Source organism: Urocitellus parryii, chromosome 1 (genome assembly GCF_045843805.1).
Source record: "Urocitellus parryii isolate mUroPar1 chromosome 1, mUroPar1.hap1, whole genome shotgun sequence".
Lineage (NCBI taxonomy): Eukaryota > Metazoa > Chordata > Mammalia > Rodentia > Sciuridae > Urocitellus > Urocitellus parryii.
In genome coordinates, this window is record NC_135531.1 from 269,406,535 (window position 1) to 269,425,572 (window position 19,038).

General features: G+C 36.1%; 1 protein-coding gene across 2 annotated transcripts in view; it reads left to right on the top strand.

The window, feature by feature from the left end:
- Positions 1-19,038, top strand: part of Acsl3 (acyl-CoA synthetase long chain family member 3) — a 68,571-nt gene that overhangs the window by 12,096 nt on the left and 37,437 nt on the right. The window contains exon 2 of one of the 2 annotated variants that reach the window (XM_026390420.2): positions 6,784-6,841. The gene's annotated coding sequence lies outside the window, so the exon portion shown is untranslated. Of the gene's footprint in view, positions 1-6,783; positions 6,842-8,205; positions 8,279-19,038 lie in introns of those variants that run through there. The other variant, XM_026390421.2, reaches the window with a different exon arrangement.

The following is a 19,038-nucleotide window of genomic DNA, read 5'->3' on the forward strand; positions in this document are numbered from 1 at the left end:
CCACAGAGATACCACACATAATAGAAGGAACATGTGGTTTGGAGGGGTTGAGAGAATTTGAGAAGGAAGGACTTGAGATTGAGTTGTAGTGGTTAACAATAGGGATCAGAGAAGTCAAGGGGATTGGAAGTTTAGATGAAGTCAGATGGGATTGAGTGAAAAAATTCGTAGAATAGGACCAGTCAGATAAAATCAGGAATGGAGGTGTTTGGGGTTCGTGTACCCATCCTTTCAGCAGGCCTGTATTAAGCATCTACTATGTATGCGTGGTCTTTGAGTAGAATCAATGACAACTCTAAATTTAACGTGTATTTTTACCTGTGTGGAGGCTCAGCCCTTTATTTCTGACAATATACTGAATATCTCTTCTGGTCTTTCCTACAAACTTAATAACCTACCCTGCACTCATATACTTGCATAATACATCTGCTTTTCCTCCCGTATTCCTTGTTTTTATTGTAAGCCACAGGTTCCTCCACAGTAGAAATGTTGACGTTTCTCTTCAAAGCCCTGACTGTATCTTATCTGACAGGTCCTGTTCATTTTGCCTCATAAAAGTTTCTACAGTTGGTCCTGTTTATCCTCTGCTGCCTTAAATTCTGCACCTCTTCATTCTGTGTGTGCTTGAAATCCCTTCTGGTTTATTTTCTATGTAAACCCTAGCAGTCAATCAAGAAAAACCATTTGTTCAAATGCCTTACTTAAAAACCTAGCTCATTCTGTCTTCAGCATTTTCTAACCCCTCCCAGGTTTTCTATGTTCTAGCCATTTCGGGCTGCTTGTGGTTCCTCATTGTGTTCATTTGTGCATCTGTTTGTTGGGCTGGCATGACGGAGGAATCAGCATAGAGGAGTGATTCAGCTCACTGCGGTCCAAGGAGGACTTCATGGAGGTTTAAACTGAATCTTGAAGGATGAGTTTACTTTGGCAGTCCTCTTAGCTTCTTTTGTTTCTCTCCAGTTCCATATCCCAATTTCAATTTCAAGGTGAAGACACACACAAGGTGAAGCCAAGAATGTGCCCACACATTCATATTTTTGATATCAGCGTCACTCTAGATACCTGTGGATGTCCATATTTGCCGTGATCTGCTGGGGTGGATGTGGAAGCCAGCTGCTTTGCAACTTATAATCAGTTTTACTCACTGGTCTAAAACGCCACAATTGTTAGTTAAAAAATTGCATGAATATGTTTGGTTTTCAAATTCTGTACCAGAATAATAGTGTTTGTTTTGATATCTAATAGGACAAATATGCATTAAGTATTCTTTTTCTCTCAATTTTTAATAGATAATCTTAATTTTTCTTCCATATATTAATATATTAGTATTAATATATTAAGATATATTAAGAAACCATACAAAACAAAAAGTTAGAAAAATCTCACTAGGATTTTGATTGGGATTACATTTGGATAACAGGTTAATTTTGGCAGAAATATATTTTTCCTTTCCACTCAGAAATAAGTCTGTCTTTATGTTTAGGATGTTTAGTGCCTATCACAATAGCATTTTCCATATGTGTGTGTGTGTGTGTCTGTGTGTGTGTAACCTTTCCAAGGTCTCATACATGCTGGGGAAGCAATCTGTCACTGAGCTACATCCCCTGTCCTGGTATGGGTGTTTTATAACATGAAATGTTTTAAGGTTGTTTTGTTGTTGTGACTAAGATATTGTTTCTTTTTATTTGCTAACTGGCTGTTAATACTACATAGGGAAAAACATAAAAAGTTTTCTGATACTTATGTTGACTTTTAAATTTCAGCTGTTATTATTAATTTCTAAGAGTTTTTTCTTATTTTTATTCCTTCTTTTATTTTTTAATTTTATACCTTCTTTTCCCTCCCATTTAGCCTGTTAATATAGAGAATGATAATTGTGGAGTCCTAGTTGTGAAGCAAATTTATACTTGTGAACAAACCATGTTTGAATGTGATGTAGTATTTTTGGAGGGAGGGCACTGGGGATTGAATTCAGGGGCACTTGACCACTGAGCCAAATTCTCAGCTCTATTTTATATTTTATTTAGAGACAGGGTCTCACTGAGTTGCTTATCAGAGGCTGGCTTTGAAATGGAGATCCACTTGCAGTGGTGTAGTATTCTTTTAACTCTGCTAGACTAGATCTGCTGGTGTTTGGAGATTTTTTCCCTAGAGTGGTTGTCCTGTGTGGTTATGTTGAGTTTTGGAATTAGCATCATATGTATGCTTGTAAAATAGATAATAAAGCTTGAGATCAATTCTTGCTTAGAAACTGTCTTTAACTTTTATCAAAGGCATATATTCACATGGTTGAGGGACTTTGAGTCCTTACATGTCTGGAGAATTTCTTTATTCTACTTGTAATTGATGGGCAGTTTATTTGGGAGTGGAATTCGAGGTTAAAATTAATATCCCTCAAACCTTTTAAGGCAAATTGTTCATAGCCACCTGGCTTCAGGGGGCTCAGCTGTTTGCTGCAGTGTGATTCTCATTCTTTTATGGAAAGCTCCACAATGTATCCTGATTTGTTGGAAGTACCCTCAAATTATACTTTCTAATAACACCAGCTTTTACTCTGAGAATCCTTGTTGTTGATCACTTACAGGCACACCTTATTTGTAGATAATCTGCTTTTTGTGTCTTTTTGGAAGCCTTTAGGGTATTCTTACACCTTGTGCTCTGAGAATTCAGCAGGCTATATCATGAGGTCAAGTTTTTCCATCATTCATCTGCTCTCCTCTTTAAGTTTGAAGACTAGTGTCTGTCAGCTCCAAGGTACTTTATTGTAGACTGCTTCAGTGATTGCTGCCGCAGCCGCACGATGGCGGCCTCCTCCTCCTCCTCCTCCTCCTCCTCCTCCTCCTCCTCCTCCTCCTCCTCTTCTTCTACTTTTCCTTTCTAGAACTCCTTGTAGTGGCACTTGGATCTCTTTTAGATACATTTGACACCTTATTTTTAAATAGAAGTCAAATTCTTTGCTTTTTTTTCCTTTCTGGGAAATATTCTTAATCTCATTTTCTGATACTTATGTTGACTTTTTAATTTCAGCTGCTATTATTAATTTCCAAGAGCTTTTCTTATTTTTATTCCTTCTATGTAGCATCCCAGTCTTGTTTTGTAGACATATATGAGAGTCTCTTTCCCATTGAATATTAATTACATATACATATTTAATATTTTCCCCCACTTTCTACATTCTATTTCCATTGAGGTTCCTCTTCCCCTCTGTTTCTCTTTCTTTTAAAGCAGTGGTTTTTCTCATCTATCTGGTGATCCAGAAGTTTTATCTTCTGTCTAGATTTTTAGTTTTAATGGCTTCTCTGTTTCTTTTCCCACCAATTGTCAATTCTGCCACCAGATTTAACATTGGGAAACATAGATCTGATTTTGTTATTCTATGCATGAAAATGATACCTCTTTAGAAACCTGGTTGATGTCTCAGCCACTTTGCATGGCATTCATTTGCAGTGGCAGCCCTGTTTGCTTCCTAGGGCTGCTGCAACATATCACCACAATGCTGGTGACTTAAAAGAGCAGAAATGTATCCTCTTATAGTGATGTAGGCCAGAAGTCTGAATCAGTATTACGGGCCAAATCAAGGTGCCAGCAGAGTTTCTGACCCTCTGAGGCTCTGTGCAGGAATCTGTCCCTTATATTTTCCAGCTTCTGTTGGCTATTGGCATTCAGTCTAATCTCTTAGGCCAGCGTTGTCAAATCTTTCTGTTTCACATCATCTCCTGTGTATGTGTGGTCTCATATCCCTCTGTTGCTCTCTTACAACGGTACCTGTGATTGTTTTAGGGTTCACTGGATAATCCAGGATCATGTTCCTGTCACATAATCCTTAATTTAATCACATCTGCAATGATCCTTTAAATAAGGTAACATTCGCAGGTTCCAGAGATTACAGCCTGGTACCTCTGAGGTTGTTTGTTTAGCTTTCTGTCAGTACTTTTGAGTTTTCTCTAATTTCTCTCTATCTCTCTCTTTTTAATTTTTTTTTATTATTTACTGATGGACCTTTATTTATTTATTTGTTTATATTGGTGCTGAGACTCGAACCCAGTGCCTCACACATGCTAGGCAAGTGCTCTACCACTGAGCCACAACCCCAGTCCCTCTAGTTTCTCTTTTGTTTGTATGCCTCTGTGATTTTGCAAATGTCATTATTTATTGTTCTGTTTAGACAAAAATGTATGTATTCAGTTCATAATGACTTCTTTGACTTTCTTCCTCCTAGACAGAGGACTGCATTTGCCTGTCAGATTTTGTACTATAGTCTTTGTACTTCTTCTAACAGTATTTGTCACATTAAAGCATTTTGCCTTGTCAGGCTTTACAGTGGTCTAGGAACTTTTTGAAGACTAATTAAACACTAGGGACTGTCCATTGGACCGTTTAATTAACACAACAAAGTAGGCCAAAGTAAGTATACACACGTGCCATACTTTCTCCAGGGCAAATTACTTACTTAAGAGGCATTTGCTAGGTCATAAGATTTTACATTTTCAGTCTTTACTAGATGCTGCCAAATTGCCCTCCAAACCAGTTACATTTTCCCCTAAGTGCTAAGCTCTATTCTGTTTCAATTTTTTTTTCAATTCCTGTATTTTTTTTCATTAAAAGAAAATTAATGGGGAGAATGATAATGTTTTACTTTACATTTCCGTGATAGTGAGGTTGACCATTGTTTTTTCAGTATGTGAAATTCTGTTAATGTAGTCTGCTTTCTTTTATCTACAGAAATTGTACAAATATGGATATGAATGATGTTGCTGTTCTCACTTATATATGGGGAAACTGGCAGAAGATATTAGCAAGGACATTTATAAGATGTTTTCCTCCCAGATGGATATTTGAACATGTCTAGAGTTATAGCTAATAGGAAACAGAGCAGGGATTTTGATCTCAGTTATATCTGGCTTTAAGGCCTATTTCTTCTTTCCTCTCTATATCAGGCTGCCTTACAGAACATGAGCAAATTAATATTGCAGTGGTATGCTGAAGTTTGATCCAAAAGATTTAACTTTTAGCTCTACTTTCTAGCTTTGTGGCTTCGGGTTGGTGTTAAAATATTTTTAAAAATGACTATCAATGACAGTCAATTTCCTTCATAGGTGATTGAGAAAAAACATTGGGATGATGTAAAAATGTGTTTTATGAACAGTATGATGCTATGAATAATTTTAGTAATTATTATTCTTTTTTTAAATTTTGTTTTGTTTTTGGTGATTCTGGAGATTGAGTCCAGCGCCTTGTGCATGCAAGGCAAGCACTCTACCAGCTGAGCTATATATCCACAGCCCCCCACCAGTAATTATTATTATCATCATCATTTTAATGAGTAAATAAATTTGATCTTTTCTTGTTTTTTTTTTTTAATTTTGAAAGTCCTTTGTTTTTAATGGACTTTATTTTTTTTTAAAGCAGGTTTAGGGTCACAACCAAATCTCTGTACCTTCTTCTCAGTTTTAAGAGAAATTTACTGCAGGACACATACAGCTGCCTTCATTATCACCATCCCACACCAGTGGTACATTTATTACAGTTGAACATGCATTGACACATTACCTTCACTGGAAGTCTGTTATTTACATCAGCGTTCACTATTGGTGGTGTATATTCTCTGAGTTTTGACAAATGTATGATGATATGTGTCTGCCATTACATACCATTCAGAGTATTTTCACCGCTCTAAAATCCTTTGTGCTCTACATGTTCATCTCTCCTTACCTCCAAACTTCTGGTGTTTACTGATCCTTTTTACTGTCACCATATGTTTGCCTTTTTCTTAATGTTATATAGTTGACATTATACAGGAAGTAGTTTTTAGGTTGTTTTCTTTCAATTAGTAATATATATTTATATTCTTCCCTTTTCGTGGGTCGCTATATAGGTTTCTTTTCTTTTTAGCATTGAATCATATTCCATTGTTTGAATGTACCACAATTTATTTATCCATCCATCTAATGAAGGATTTGTTGGTTGCTTCCAAGTATGTGATTATAAATAAAGCTGTTATAAACATTCATGTGTAGTTTTATTTTTTGGTACTAGGGACTTAAGCCAGGGGTGCTTTAGTAACCAAGCTACATTACCAGACCTTTTTATTTTTTATTTTGAGACAGGGAGGGTCTTGCTGAGTTGCGCTGAGGTTGGCTTGAAACTAGTGTGATCCTCTGTAGCTGGGATAATAGTTGTGTGTCATTATACCTGGCTCATGTGCACGTTTTTTTGTGAACGTGTTTTCACCTCTTTTTGGTAAATAGCAAGAAGTATGATTGCTACATCATATGCTAAGAGTATATTAGTTTTGTAAGACACTTCTCTCTCTCTTCCATAGTGGTTATACTATTTTTCATTCTCATGAGCAATGAATGAGAATTCCTGTTGCTCCTCATTTAATTTTTTTTTTAAATTGTAGATGGACACAATATCTTTATTTTAGTTTTCTGTGATGCTGAGGATTGAACCTTGGACCTCATGTGTGTGGGGCAAGTGCTCTACCACTGAGCTACAACCCCAGCCCTTGCTCCTCATTTTTGCCGGCATTAGGTATTGTCAGTATATTGGATTTTGGCTATGTTAGTAGATATGCAGTAAATATACTATACTTTTGTTGTTGTTGTTTGAGAAAGATTACATGATAAAATATTATTTGCTATTATGATAGAAGGTATTTCTAGAAAAGCTCTCCAAAAATTTTCCTATGAGTTTTAGAAGTAAAATATCTTTGGGGAAAGGTTCATATTTTTAACTAAACTGTGATCAGTGCTTATTGTCTTCATGTGTTTGTTTTGACAGGTAGTGACCCAAAGGCGCTTATCTTGAAGGCACTAGTACCTCCTACCATTGTCAACTGGTAAAATATTTAATTTTTTATTATGAAATATTGCTTTAAGCATAAAATATATTAAGTTAAAATAAGTTATGGCTAAACTGATAAAAACGCTTTCCATTTTGTGTTGTAGAATTAGGAACATTATGAGACAGTAGTTTCATACTTATTTTAACTCCATACAAACCTATTTAGCATTAAAGCATGTTGTTTAGCAGCGTTGTGTACCTTCCTTTCCTTAGTTTGGATTTCATTAAGTGTTTGTACAAAGGATATGAACTAAGTAACCTCTTTATTTTATTAAGTTTATCGCTAATTATATTAATGTTAACCATTTCAACCTCTGATGGACACTATAAATTTTTATTAGTGTTATTATAAATTTCTAACTGGACATTTTAACAGAAATGGTAGTTTCAAGGTTAGGAAAACACCAATGGGCTTTTTGTTAACCTTTAGAAGGTTCTACATGATAATTACAGTAGTCTTGGGCATGCCAAAATATATCAAAGTTTTCGTTATTATGGTTTCTGAAATAGTTTCGTGAGATTGGGGGCAATAATTTAAGGATCAAGTGACCTGAAAGTTTTTAGCATTCTGTGATATGAAAATAAAATTAGATAGTTTCCCTTGTTCTTTTGCTAGGGCCTACCCCTTAACAGTATGGACTGTGTCCTTTCAGACCTTTTGTGTGCATAACTAATTTTACCATCTTTTGACGAAGCTGGGTGTTGGATAAAAGAATATACTTTGTTCGTTGATGTCCTTCACTTTAGACATTGTTTGCTGTGTCTCTTTGAGGGATATATGATGCAAAACTATTAGTGCTTTGAAGTTACTAAGCGAACATACTGGAACAATACAGTAGTCCTCAACCTCAACAAATTTCTTTTAGTGGTCAGTAGGTTACCAAACTTTGATCCTAGCTAAGAATACATAATTAGAATTTAGATTTACAATCAAATTGAAATTACCAAGGTAACTTATGACATTAAAAAATAGGTAGTAAATAGTAAGGCATTTATAGAAATGATTGTAATTGGTATTGCCTAGCTTGTGGTGGATGGAGAAGTGGGTTTGGGAGATTTAGTACATTTACATGTGCTCAATGTAGGACACTTAGGACACTTGAGGGTCTTTCTGTAAAAGGAGGATGACGTAACTGGGGGTAGGGAATGGTACATGGGGAAACAGTGGTATCGTATGGTGACAAGAGTAACTTTGTCCCTATCATAATTTTGCCTAGGTTTGACCAGGTAACCAAAAGTGGAAAGGAAGCTCAGAGTCATATTTCATAAGTTATTTATGTGATGAATTAAAGGGGATGTCATGAACTACTTGGGGAACCCAGTGTCTTGGATTCTGGAACTACAACTCAAACCTTTCACAATTGGGAACTGCCTGTGTTCGGAAGTCCCGTGAATTAAGAAATGATGTCAACACTGAAACAGATTTACATGGGTACATGTCCTATGTGAGATTGTCAGATTTAAAACTCCTTAAATACCCTAGGAAAGCAGATTTTTAAATACAGAATTTTATATTATTTCATGTTTTTAATAGTCTATCTAAAAATGACTTTAGAATTTAAAAGATATTATTAAGAAATAGAATTGTATATGAATAAATTTATAGACCTTCATCACAGCTATTGTAAAATGTTTAAGTCTGTGTATGGATTCTCAGCAAGTTAATTACTCTCAGTTTTTTCCCTTAATGCTCAGTTCTGTTGATAATAAAAATCATCCTGTCATGATTATAGTAATAATTCATATTTAAATATTTTGTACAGTAGACGTTTTTAATGACCTTCAGCTTTTAATAACTTATTTTGCTATTCAATGTTCTGTGTTCATTTGGCATCAGAAAGTGTTACCTATATGTGTAGCCCTGCATTAGAGAAATTGTTCAGAAACTTTTCATTTGTATGTGAAAGTGATGAGAAGTTAAAGGAATGGGTACGACAGCAAGTTGGGTTTAACTGGAAAAGGTTTCTTAGAATTGGGCCAAACATTCCACATAGGAATTTAACTGGGATTGCTTTCTCTTGTATCTTCTCTTTTAAAAAATGTAATCTGGATTTTGAATACTTAAAACTGCAGAGGCCAGAAAATGGTACACCAGAGAATGGAAAAGAGGAGAGCGAAGACAATTATTTATCTTAGTAGCTTTTGTTTTGAAACATGTTGTTTAGGAAAAGCTTTACTAGTGTTAAAACAGTAGAAAATTTATGAGAAAAGAAAGCACAGTTAAGAATTAAAAAGGAAAAACATGGGCTGGGGATATAGCTCAATTGGTAGAGTGCTTGCCTGGCATGTGCAAGGCCCTGTGTTCAATCCCCAGCACCACCACCAAAAAAAGGGGAAAAACATAAAAGTAGATAACATTGTATGAATAAAGTAATAAGACTTAGGATGGGTTGGGGTTGTGACCCTAGGTTCGATCTCAGCACCATCTAAAAATAAATAAGGGGAATAAAGGCATTGTGTCCAACTACAACTAAAAAATTAAAAAAAAGTAATAAGACTTAGGAAAAGCTTTATTAGTGGTAAAACATTTGAAGATTTATGAGAAAATAAAGCACTGTTAAGCATTAAAAAGGAAAAAACAAAATAGTAAGACTTGACCAAAGGAAATAGTTGCATGTTTGAACCTTTTTCTTAGCTATTTAACCTTTAAGTAGTACATATAAAAGTGAAATTATGTTAGTCGTGATGCAGGTAATTCATTCCATAGTTAAGCTGTATTTCTCCAACATTTTTATAAATTCCAGTTATGCTATATGTTATTTGCCTTTTATTCAGTTTGTTTTTTAGCTTATTTGCCCAAAATAAAGGTAAAAAAATGGACTTTTTGGGCAGGAGGGGAATGAAGGAAAAGATAAGGAAACACTCAAGAAATCTTATCGAACCAAATTAAAAGGAGTAGGATTCTGATAGACATAGATTATCAACCAGCCAGATTGATGTCATTATGTAATTTTAATAGTTTGTTTTCCGTAAGTATGTCTACAGCTCACTCAATAACAATTTTATTAAAGATGATTGGAATAAATAAAGAATAGAACTAACAGGGTGAATAGTCCTATTCAATATTAATATAGTCAAGGTATTAAGTTTTTGTCTCGCTGGCACATACAAAATCGTGCTATTGAATAGGGCACTAGAGTCTAGTTTCTCCACTCCACCATTTGGATAATGCAATGATTGCTTGATTTCGGGGTTTTTAGCCCCCCCCCCCTTCCCTCCTGACCTGCGGGAGAGATTGGGAGAGCCCTCCCTGACCAGGAAAGGAAAAGGCCAACTGACCGCCCACACCTAGCACTCCCCTGCAGAAGGACAATCAGACCCGTCAGGGAGACCAGTCAAAGCAGGATCTCGTTTATTGAGAAAACACACACAGCTAATATATTGTACAGGATAAATCAGGATAAAGGTCAGCAGGGTGGGGAGAGTTCACGTGTACACCCATCCTACAGGCAGTAATGGGTGACAGGAGCTGTCCACAAGGTTGGAAGGGTTCTGAGCCTATCCTAGAGGTCCTCAGATTTTTTGTCACAACCCAGGCAACGCCTTCTGGCTGATTGCCAGGCGCTATCTTAGCCACTTGTGGCCCCAGGACCGGGATGTGGGTAGCAAGTTAGGTTTCCTCTTTTCTGATGCAACATGCCCCACATGTTACATCATGCCCTACAGCTTTACATGTCTTGTCATCTCTCCCCACTCCCCTTCAGCGTGTCAAATTTGAACAAAATTCTAATATAAAAAGTTATGCTTCTGAATGGAGAAACCTTCATGTCACTTCTTTTTAGATGTAATAGGTGAATACAGCTTGGGAAAGTAAGTAGAAAGAAAAACAGGAGTAGGCTTTCCTGTAGGTGAGCAAGTTGAAGCAAAATGATTCAGAACCCAGAACTGATTGGAGGATAAGTGTTTGGGTGCTGGGACTGGAGGTGGTTAGCAGCACACTTCATGGCAACTGAGATGGCTGAGTGGACTGCAGAGCACTTTTGAAGTACAGAGTCGCTTCTGAATCTTGTTAGGGAAGTTTGTTAAGGAACATCTCTTTTAAATATATGATGGTTGTGTGAGTTGAATTGGTTAAACAGTTTTGAGTGTTATCCAAATGTATTCTTTACCTTTGGGACTAGAGTGGGATCCAGAAAGTGGAATTCAGTAGTTCTGTGTTATAAAATCCAAATGTTTAAATTTTAGCACAAAGTACTAAAACAGGAAAATATTCTCAGCATGTGATGACATCTTAAACAAAAATGAATTTTGTAATCAACTCACTGAAGCTCATGGAGCGAGATCCCCCAAACTGACTAGCTAGCCAGAGATGCCAAGTGGAATACTACCAATTTCAAATATAAGATGTGTTAAGTATCATTCTTACTTTTGCTTATTATTATTTTATGTTTTATAAGGGACTTAATGGATAAACATGATTTTATCCTCTTCCAACCAACCTTAAAACCTTAAATGTAGTAGCCTAGGTACACTTTTTAGAATAAAGTTGAATTGACTTCAGTGTTTATTTAATCCAGACAAAAGAATAGTGGTATACATGGTTGTATGATCAACAGCATTTAAAGTACTATCAACACTTTTGTTAAGTTTTGTACTCTTTCTATATAGAGGATTTTCACCTACTTGTTACTAATAGGAGTTTTGTGGGGCATTGTCATCGTGCTGGTTTTATAGTTGGTCCTAAAGCATGAGGGTGTGAAGGGACTTGCCCCATGTCACATAATTATTAAATTAGAAGCTGGCATCAAACCCAGAGCGTATTGCCATAGTTCTAAAAGGAATGAGTCTATTTTAAACATTGTATGTAATCAAACTAGAGTTGCAAGTAATAGCACTGCCAGTGAATCCTGTAGAGTATGTAAATACAACAGGTACTGTCTGCTTTGAAACTCTGAATTACACTGACTGAACTTTGTATCTGTACCTTCTATATTGATAACTAGTTTTTAAAATCCCTTTGCATCTACTGCATTTCACATTTTATTCATACTTTAGTTTTGTGTATTGGGTAAGTTATGATGACCAGCATATCCTGGCTTGCCTTCGACTTCCTTGGTTTCTAGTTCAGAATTGAAAGTTCTGTGTTTTGGGAAACCCTGCTGCTCTGGCAAACCAGGGTAGTTGCTCATCTTAATTAATTGTAATATATGGTGGATTGGAAATGGGTGTAGAGTTGCCGTATAAAATACAAGACAAGTTAAATGTTAGTTCACATTTGATAAATGTGGCAACCATAAGTAGGAATGAAGGGACATTCCTGTGTGTAAAAAGTTCACTTAACTGCTTTTGTTTGTGGACCCTGGGCTTCACACATTTATTTGCTTGAGGGAACACCCTCTGGTAGTTTCCTTTTCTAGGATACTCGGCTCTTGGGTTTTTAGCTGTGTGGACAGAGAAGTCAGGATGAATGTATAAAATTAGATTTTACCCAGTGCAGTAAAACTGGTGTGTCTTCAGTGGTACGTGGGGGTTGGAGTTTGAAACAGTCAGTCAGTTCTCCTTTACTTGACTGTAAACTTAACCCAGGCCTGAGCCCATCTGTTTTTTTTGTTGTATCACTCCTTCAAACCAGCAGTTCTTGTGGCTTGGCATATTATCTTTAGACTGCATGTTAGAAAAGCATTTGTTGTTGTTAAGATAGTCCATTCATGTAATTCAAAAATGAAAAGGAATTAAAATCTTTCTTCTTTCATGTACCTATTCACTAACTCATCATGGAGATAATCTGGTTTGATTGGAGAAGGTAAGAAGTCTTGAAAAGGATCTTAGACTTTTTTTTTTTTTTTTTTTTAATGGGCAATGTGAAAATAAATCCAATGGAACTCTTTCCCAACCCTCTCACCCTCACCTTCCAAAAAGGGAAATATTTAGGTCACTTATATCTTCATTATTTCGTGGCTATCAATAATTGATTTTGGGGAGCTTTAGACATCAATAGAATATATTATTAAAATTGATCTGTGATAGTTGAATCCTAAATCCCATCAGTATTAATGGCAAGCAAATTAAGATTTATTGTCCTGATCAAGGTACTGGTGGCAGAGCTAAGATGTGTGTGATATTTTTGCATGTATGTATCCATGCATGTGTTCAGTCTGGTTGGGTTTTTCTTTCTTGTGGTGGTGCTGGGTACACCAGAGTGCCATGGTTTTGATCTTAAATGTTTCCTCAAAGGCCCATGTGCTAAAGTTTGTTCCCTGCTCATGGCTCTTTTGGGAGTTGAGACTTACAGGGAGATTTGAAGTCAGTGGGGGCCTTCCTTCAAAGGGAATTTTGAGACTCTAGACTTCTTCCTCCTTCCATCTGACTGTGAAGTGAGTGGGCCTTCTTCTCTGCCATATGCTCCCACCATTTTGGACTGTGTCACCACAGGCCCAGAGCAATGGGGCTAGTCAGTTATAGATTTTAACCTTCAAAACAGTGATCCAAAAGAAATTTTTCCTCTTCATAAACTGATTTATCTCAGGTGTTTCTAATAGTAATGGAAAACAGGCCAATATAGGGTATACAGTCAGTGAATGTTTTAAATCCATTCTCCTAAATCAAATATATATTTTTATCATGCTTTTAGACTTTAGGGGTAGAGAAGTGAATATTTTCATTAGAACTATGGTGCCACTCTAAAGAAACTTTCCAGATAACAAATAAGAGTTGTTGGTTGCATTTATGGGGACCCAGAAGACCCTTTTGCTATAGAATGAATTTAATGACTTTTATTTCTATCCTGTGGATACTGCAAATGTCTTCAATTCTGAGGGTGACTCCTCTTTCTTTGCTCAGTTCACCAACTTTGTAGAGAATAATTTCACAGATCTACCAAGTTTGGATTGAGGTATTGTGCTGCATCTTTCCAGCTTACAATGATCTTGAGATGTCTACCTTTAGCTGCAAACAGATCTTAGCACGTAGAACCATTTGATATACATATAAATGTGATCCTTAGTCACCATTTTTCTGTTATTAAAACATGCCATCTCTGTTTTCAGATAAGAAATTACAGCAAATTTTTTTCTTTTAAAAAACGAGCAGGTGGTGGGACTGTGATACTATTAATACTCTTTAGTAACTGTTTAGCGTAAAATTTTACTTAACATCATTTTTATACACTCTGAAAATGTATCATTTGAGAGCAATTTTGTGGGTGGGCATTAATCTTCCTTATTTTATGTATAGTTGTTTCCATAATCCAAAGATCTGTCCTCACCTTTCTGTCAATGACACAAAATCCTTCTGCTCCTTCATTTTTTCCAAGGCTCTTGTATTCTTCATTCCTTCCAAGGCTCTTGTATCTCAAATAATAGAGGTCACACAGAGAAAGATCTTCCTTACTATTTGATTATTAAGATTTTAGACAATTACTAATTAAAGTGATACAAGATGTAAACTCTTGACATAATGCAGCTGATCATTTTCATAGAACATTTTAAAAACACATTTGATGTGTTTGAACCCAGCTATCTATTATCACACAGTTTCACATTTTAAGATTTGGTGTTTGCTCATCTATCATTTTATAAATGATAATAGGTCATTTTCTTTTAATGCTGTTAAACTTGACTCTTCTTGTTATTTTAATGAGCCATTCTGAGAATAGTAAAGAAGGGAGTTATTATATTTTTCGTGATGTAAGATTAATGTACTTAATTAATGTGGGCATTTACATATTTAGAGATAGTTGCTTTAAAATCTTGACTTGTTTATTTTTTCCAGTATGGTCAGTCATATAACCTAGTGTACCTGTGTATGCATTTTTCTTTTCTTGCCCTTTCGCTAAAATGAGCAAGATATAGACTCCTTCTGGGCCAATGCATGTATACTCTTCCTTCAGTATCATCAGGGAATTTGTTCTGAGACCTCTATACATACCAAAATATGAGGATGCTTAAGTTTCTTACAGAAGGGGCTATTTGTATATTACCTGTGCACATCCTCCTATATATTTTAAATAGTCTGTAAATTACTTAGAATACCTAATACAATGTGATGCTATGTAGATAGTTGTTTTAACTTTACTGACTGGAGAATAATGACAAATAAAATTTTCAGTTTAGACACAATTAAAAGTTGTTTCAATATATTCACCCATGGTTGTTTGAATCTGTGGATGAAGAACCCATTAATATAAAGGAATGATTGTACCTATAAATCTCTGTAAGTGGTTGCATCACAGTCCATTTAGTTTCTCAGTCATTCTTTGGTAAGTAGATCTTTAGATTGTTTTCTTCTTTTAGTTGTTTATTTTTTTCTTTTTTTGGTCACTGAAACAATACTTCCATATCTTCCAAGCTTTGCCTTTAGACTGGGCCACTTACTACCCCTTCTTGTTGTAGTCATCTATACCTCCTTCTTCCTTCTAAAGCCTTAAATAGTTGAATACCAGAATAATAGGCTTCCTGTTACTCTAGAGATGAATGATTTCAGTGTCTTTCCAATACTCTGGTCTTCGCTCCCTTGACAGCCTGCCTTTAAGTGATTTCGTATTCCATTCTGTATTTGTTACCCCCTTCTTCCTGATCATAACCTGGATCTCCACAGGAACCCAACTCACGTTGTCTGTAATCGGAATTTAAAGGATTGGTCTCAGACTGTCACCTCTTATGGTTCTAACGTGACCCAGGATCTAAGTTTATTGATTCTGTCTTTTGATAAACTCTTTGTCTTCTCAGGCTGATGAGTGTGCTTGCTTGCCTTCCTTAACTTAATTCCCTGATGAATCATTATAATCACATCATTAGAAACAATCTCAGTACCCTTTGTCCTCTCTCTTCTTTCCATTTGTTCCTGGGGCCTCTGTGGGCCAAACTGCCCTGTGTGGGTTGCCGCGCTCTTTTCTGGAGTTAAGGTTGGGTAGGTGGGGTACCTGGAAGATTCCCAAGGCTGGGTCAATGAAGCTGCTGGGTGCAGCTGCCCTGCTGTTTCATGGGACCCTGGGTGGGTGGATTCTCCAGACAGCTATGCATCCTGGTTGGGGTTGGCAGGGCGGGCGTGGGGATGTACTGTGCCCTTTATCCAGGGCAGTGCAGTGGTGTGGTAACTAGGAGGCTTGTAAAGATTGCAGGCTTTTCCAACAGCAAATGCCTTAGGTATTTGTGGTGTGTGGGGGAATTCCCCACTTGGTCAAGTTCTTGGTTCAGGGTTGATCTCCACAGACAGGATGGTAGCTGCTTTGTGCTTAACTTCCTTCTTTATGAGGCTGTCTGTGTTTCTGTGCTTTACAACATCTCTGTCACATCCATATTGCACTCAGGTGCTCTGCCTCAGACATTCCAGTGGAATAGTTCCTGGTTTTTCCTTGTTTTGGTACTTTGCTCTGGAGGGAAGTGTGCCAGGCATCTCTGGTCATCCATCTTGCTCATGTTCCCTTCCTCGATTTGCACTTGCTTACAAAGTAAAGAAAGCACATTGTCATGTGAGTGTTAGCCATCTGCATTTTCTTTCTCTATAGCCCAGTTTTCCTTTTGTTGCTTTTTAAATTTATGGACACTTTTCATATTTTGTCATTGTTACTTTTTCCCCACAGTCTTGTTTTTCTTTTAATTTTTAAATTGTTTCAACTTACAAAACTGTTAGATCTTTAAAGTTTATGGAGGAGAAGAATTGGTGAGAAAAATTTGAAGAATATGGGTCTTTAAAATTGTAGTTCCCAAGCATTATTATACATAAAACTCACGTGGTTTCTATTTGAAGATACGCACGCCACTAGAGTTTGCATTTTATAGCTGTTGGGGTGGTAAGGAAGAGGGAGGCATATCTGAGTAAATTTTATTTCAAATAACCTCTAAGGTAATTCTGATAGTGTGATTGGTTAGTACATGGACCATGTTTGAGAGACATTGTTGTAAATCTATATTCAGAGTAGTAAAATATTAGCAAAGCAGTAGAAAAATAGATGAGAGAGAGAGAGAGAGAGAGAGAGAGAGAGAGAGAGAGAGAATAGCAGTTATAAATATCCAAGGGTAAATGAGAAGTTTTTAGTGCAGGTGATATTTTGGTTAACTGGGAGAAGGTTGATTTGTTTAATAAACAGTTTAGGAGGTTCTTGAGAAAAAAACTTTCTTTATAGGAAAGTAAAGTCTGTTTAAAAATCTGGATGAAGGGCTGGGTCTGTGGCTCAGTGGCTCAGTGGTAGAGCCCTTGCCTCCTGTGTGAGGCACTGGGTTTGATTCTCAGCATCACATATAAATAAATGAATAAAGTATGACCCATCAACAACTAAAAAAAATTTTTAAAAAATCTGGATGAAAAATTATGTAAATACTAGAAAAAATATGAGTCTATTAGCTTAATCTTTGGATAGATAAAACCAGTTAGACTGGCAACCTAGAAAGAAAAGATTGACAGATCTGTTTACTTTTCAGAGTTAATACAAATGTAGAAATATGAAAAATTGCCCTTGACTAGATTTCTAAGTTCTTTACATTTTTCTATAGCCAATAAATAGGGTACAATTTGCCAAAGGTTCATAATTCTACCTAATTTTTCTAAAATAAAAATTCTACCTCCATCTTACTTCACCTGGGTAGCTGGGATTACAGATGTGTACTGGGCCTGGTTTACATATTGCCTCCTGAACACATGCTGCTTCTGGTACTTGTTCAAGCCCCTTTTTTCCTATCCCTGTCCTCATTTAATTTTCATGATTTTAACAAATTGTTATTTGTGCTTTTTACTGCATTCTTCCTGAAGTGCTATTTATGCTCAGTGATTAATACTTACAAAAAGTTTTATATTTTAACCTATGATTTATTTTATATTATGCCTATGATCCATTATTGTTAATTTTTTTATTTGGTATAAGGAAGGAGGTCCAACTTTATTCTCTTAGGTTGATATTTATTTGTTTTAGTGTAATTTGTTGAAAAGACTGTTCTTTCTCTAAATACTGTCACCCTTTTGAAATCCAGTTGTCCATAATATAAGTGTTTATTTCTGGACTTGAAGATCTGTTCCACTGCTCAGTATGTCTGTCCTTTTCCTAATACCCTCATTATGATGATTACAGTTGCTTTGTGATAAGTTTTGGAATGAAAATATATAGGTTCTTCAAGTTCATTCTTCTTTTTTAATTGTTTTAGCTGTATTAGATAATTTGAGATTCCATATGAATTGTATAGGATCAATTTATCAGTTTCTGAAAAAAACAGCTGAAATTTTAATGAGTCTATATATTGATTTGAGGCATATTGCCATTTATTATTATTATTTTTATTATTTATTTTTGTATGCGGTGCTGACGATCGACCCCAGAGCCTCACACATGCTAGGCAAGTACTCTGCCACTGAGTTACAGCTCCAGCCCCAAGGCATATTGCCATTTTAACATTAAATCTTGTAGTCTGTGAACAGGGGATATTTTTCTATTTATTTAGGTCTTCTTTAATATCCTTGAACAATGTTTTGTGGTTTTCAGGGTACAAATTTTATAGTTCTTGATATAGTTAAGAGTATTATTATCTAAGTATTATTTAAGAGTATTATTATCTAAGTATTATTATTTAAGTATTATTTCTGATATTATAAATATAATTGTTACTTTAACTTCATTTTCTTATTTGTCATTGCTAGTATATAAACATGAATTGACTTTTCTATATTTATCTGATAGTAGAATATAAAAATCAAAATGGAAGCTGGGTGCTGTGGTGCACACGAGTAATCCCAGTTACTCTGGAGGCTAAGGCAGAAGAATTGCAAGTTTTAGGTCAGCTTTGGCAACTTGGTGAGACCTTGTCTCAAAATAAAAGATATGAAGGGCTAGGGATATAGTTTAGTGGCAGAATGCCCAGGGTTCAATCCCCAATACCACTCCACCCCCACCGCCCGGGCCCCACTACACACAGAGGAGATTGTAGAAGCTACAAAAGAAGAGCAGAAATCCTTTTCTGAGCCAGAGATTTGCTGAAAAGAGGTAGATGACCACACAGATATCATGTTAGAAACTGATTCCACCAGAGGGAGCTGTTTTCCCAAACCTGATGTCTTGCAAAAATGGAGAAATAACAAGAGTTCAGTTTTGCCTCCTGACCTGGCAATTTCAGTGGACTTAAAAATTTTTACCACCACCTAATTTGCATCAGTTTTCAACTTATCTCAGTCCTGCTTATCTCCCCCAAAGAATGATGCCAAGCTGCATGGATCCACATATTGTTTAAAAAGACCAAGTTCACTTTCTTTGGTGGATGCTTGTTCTGA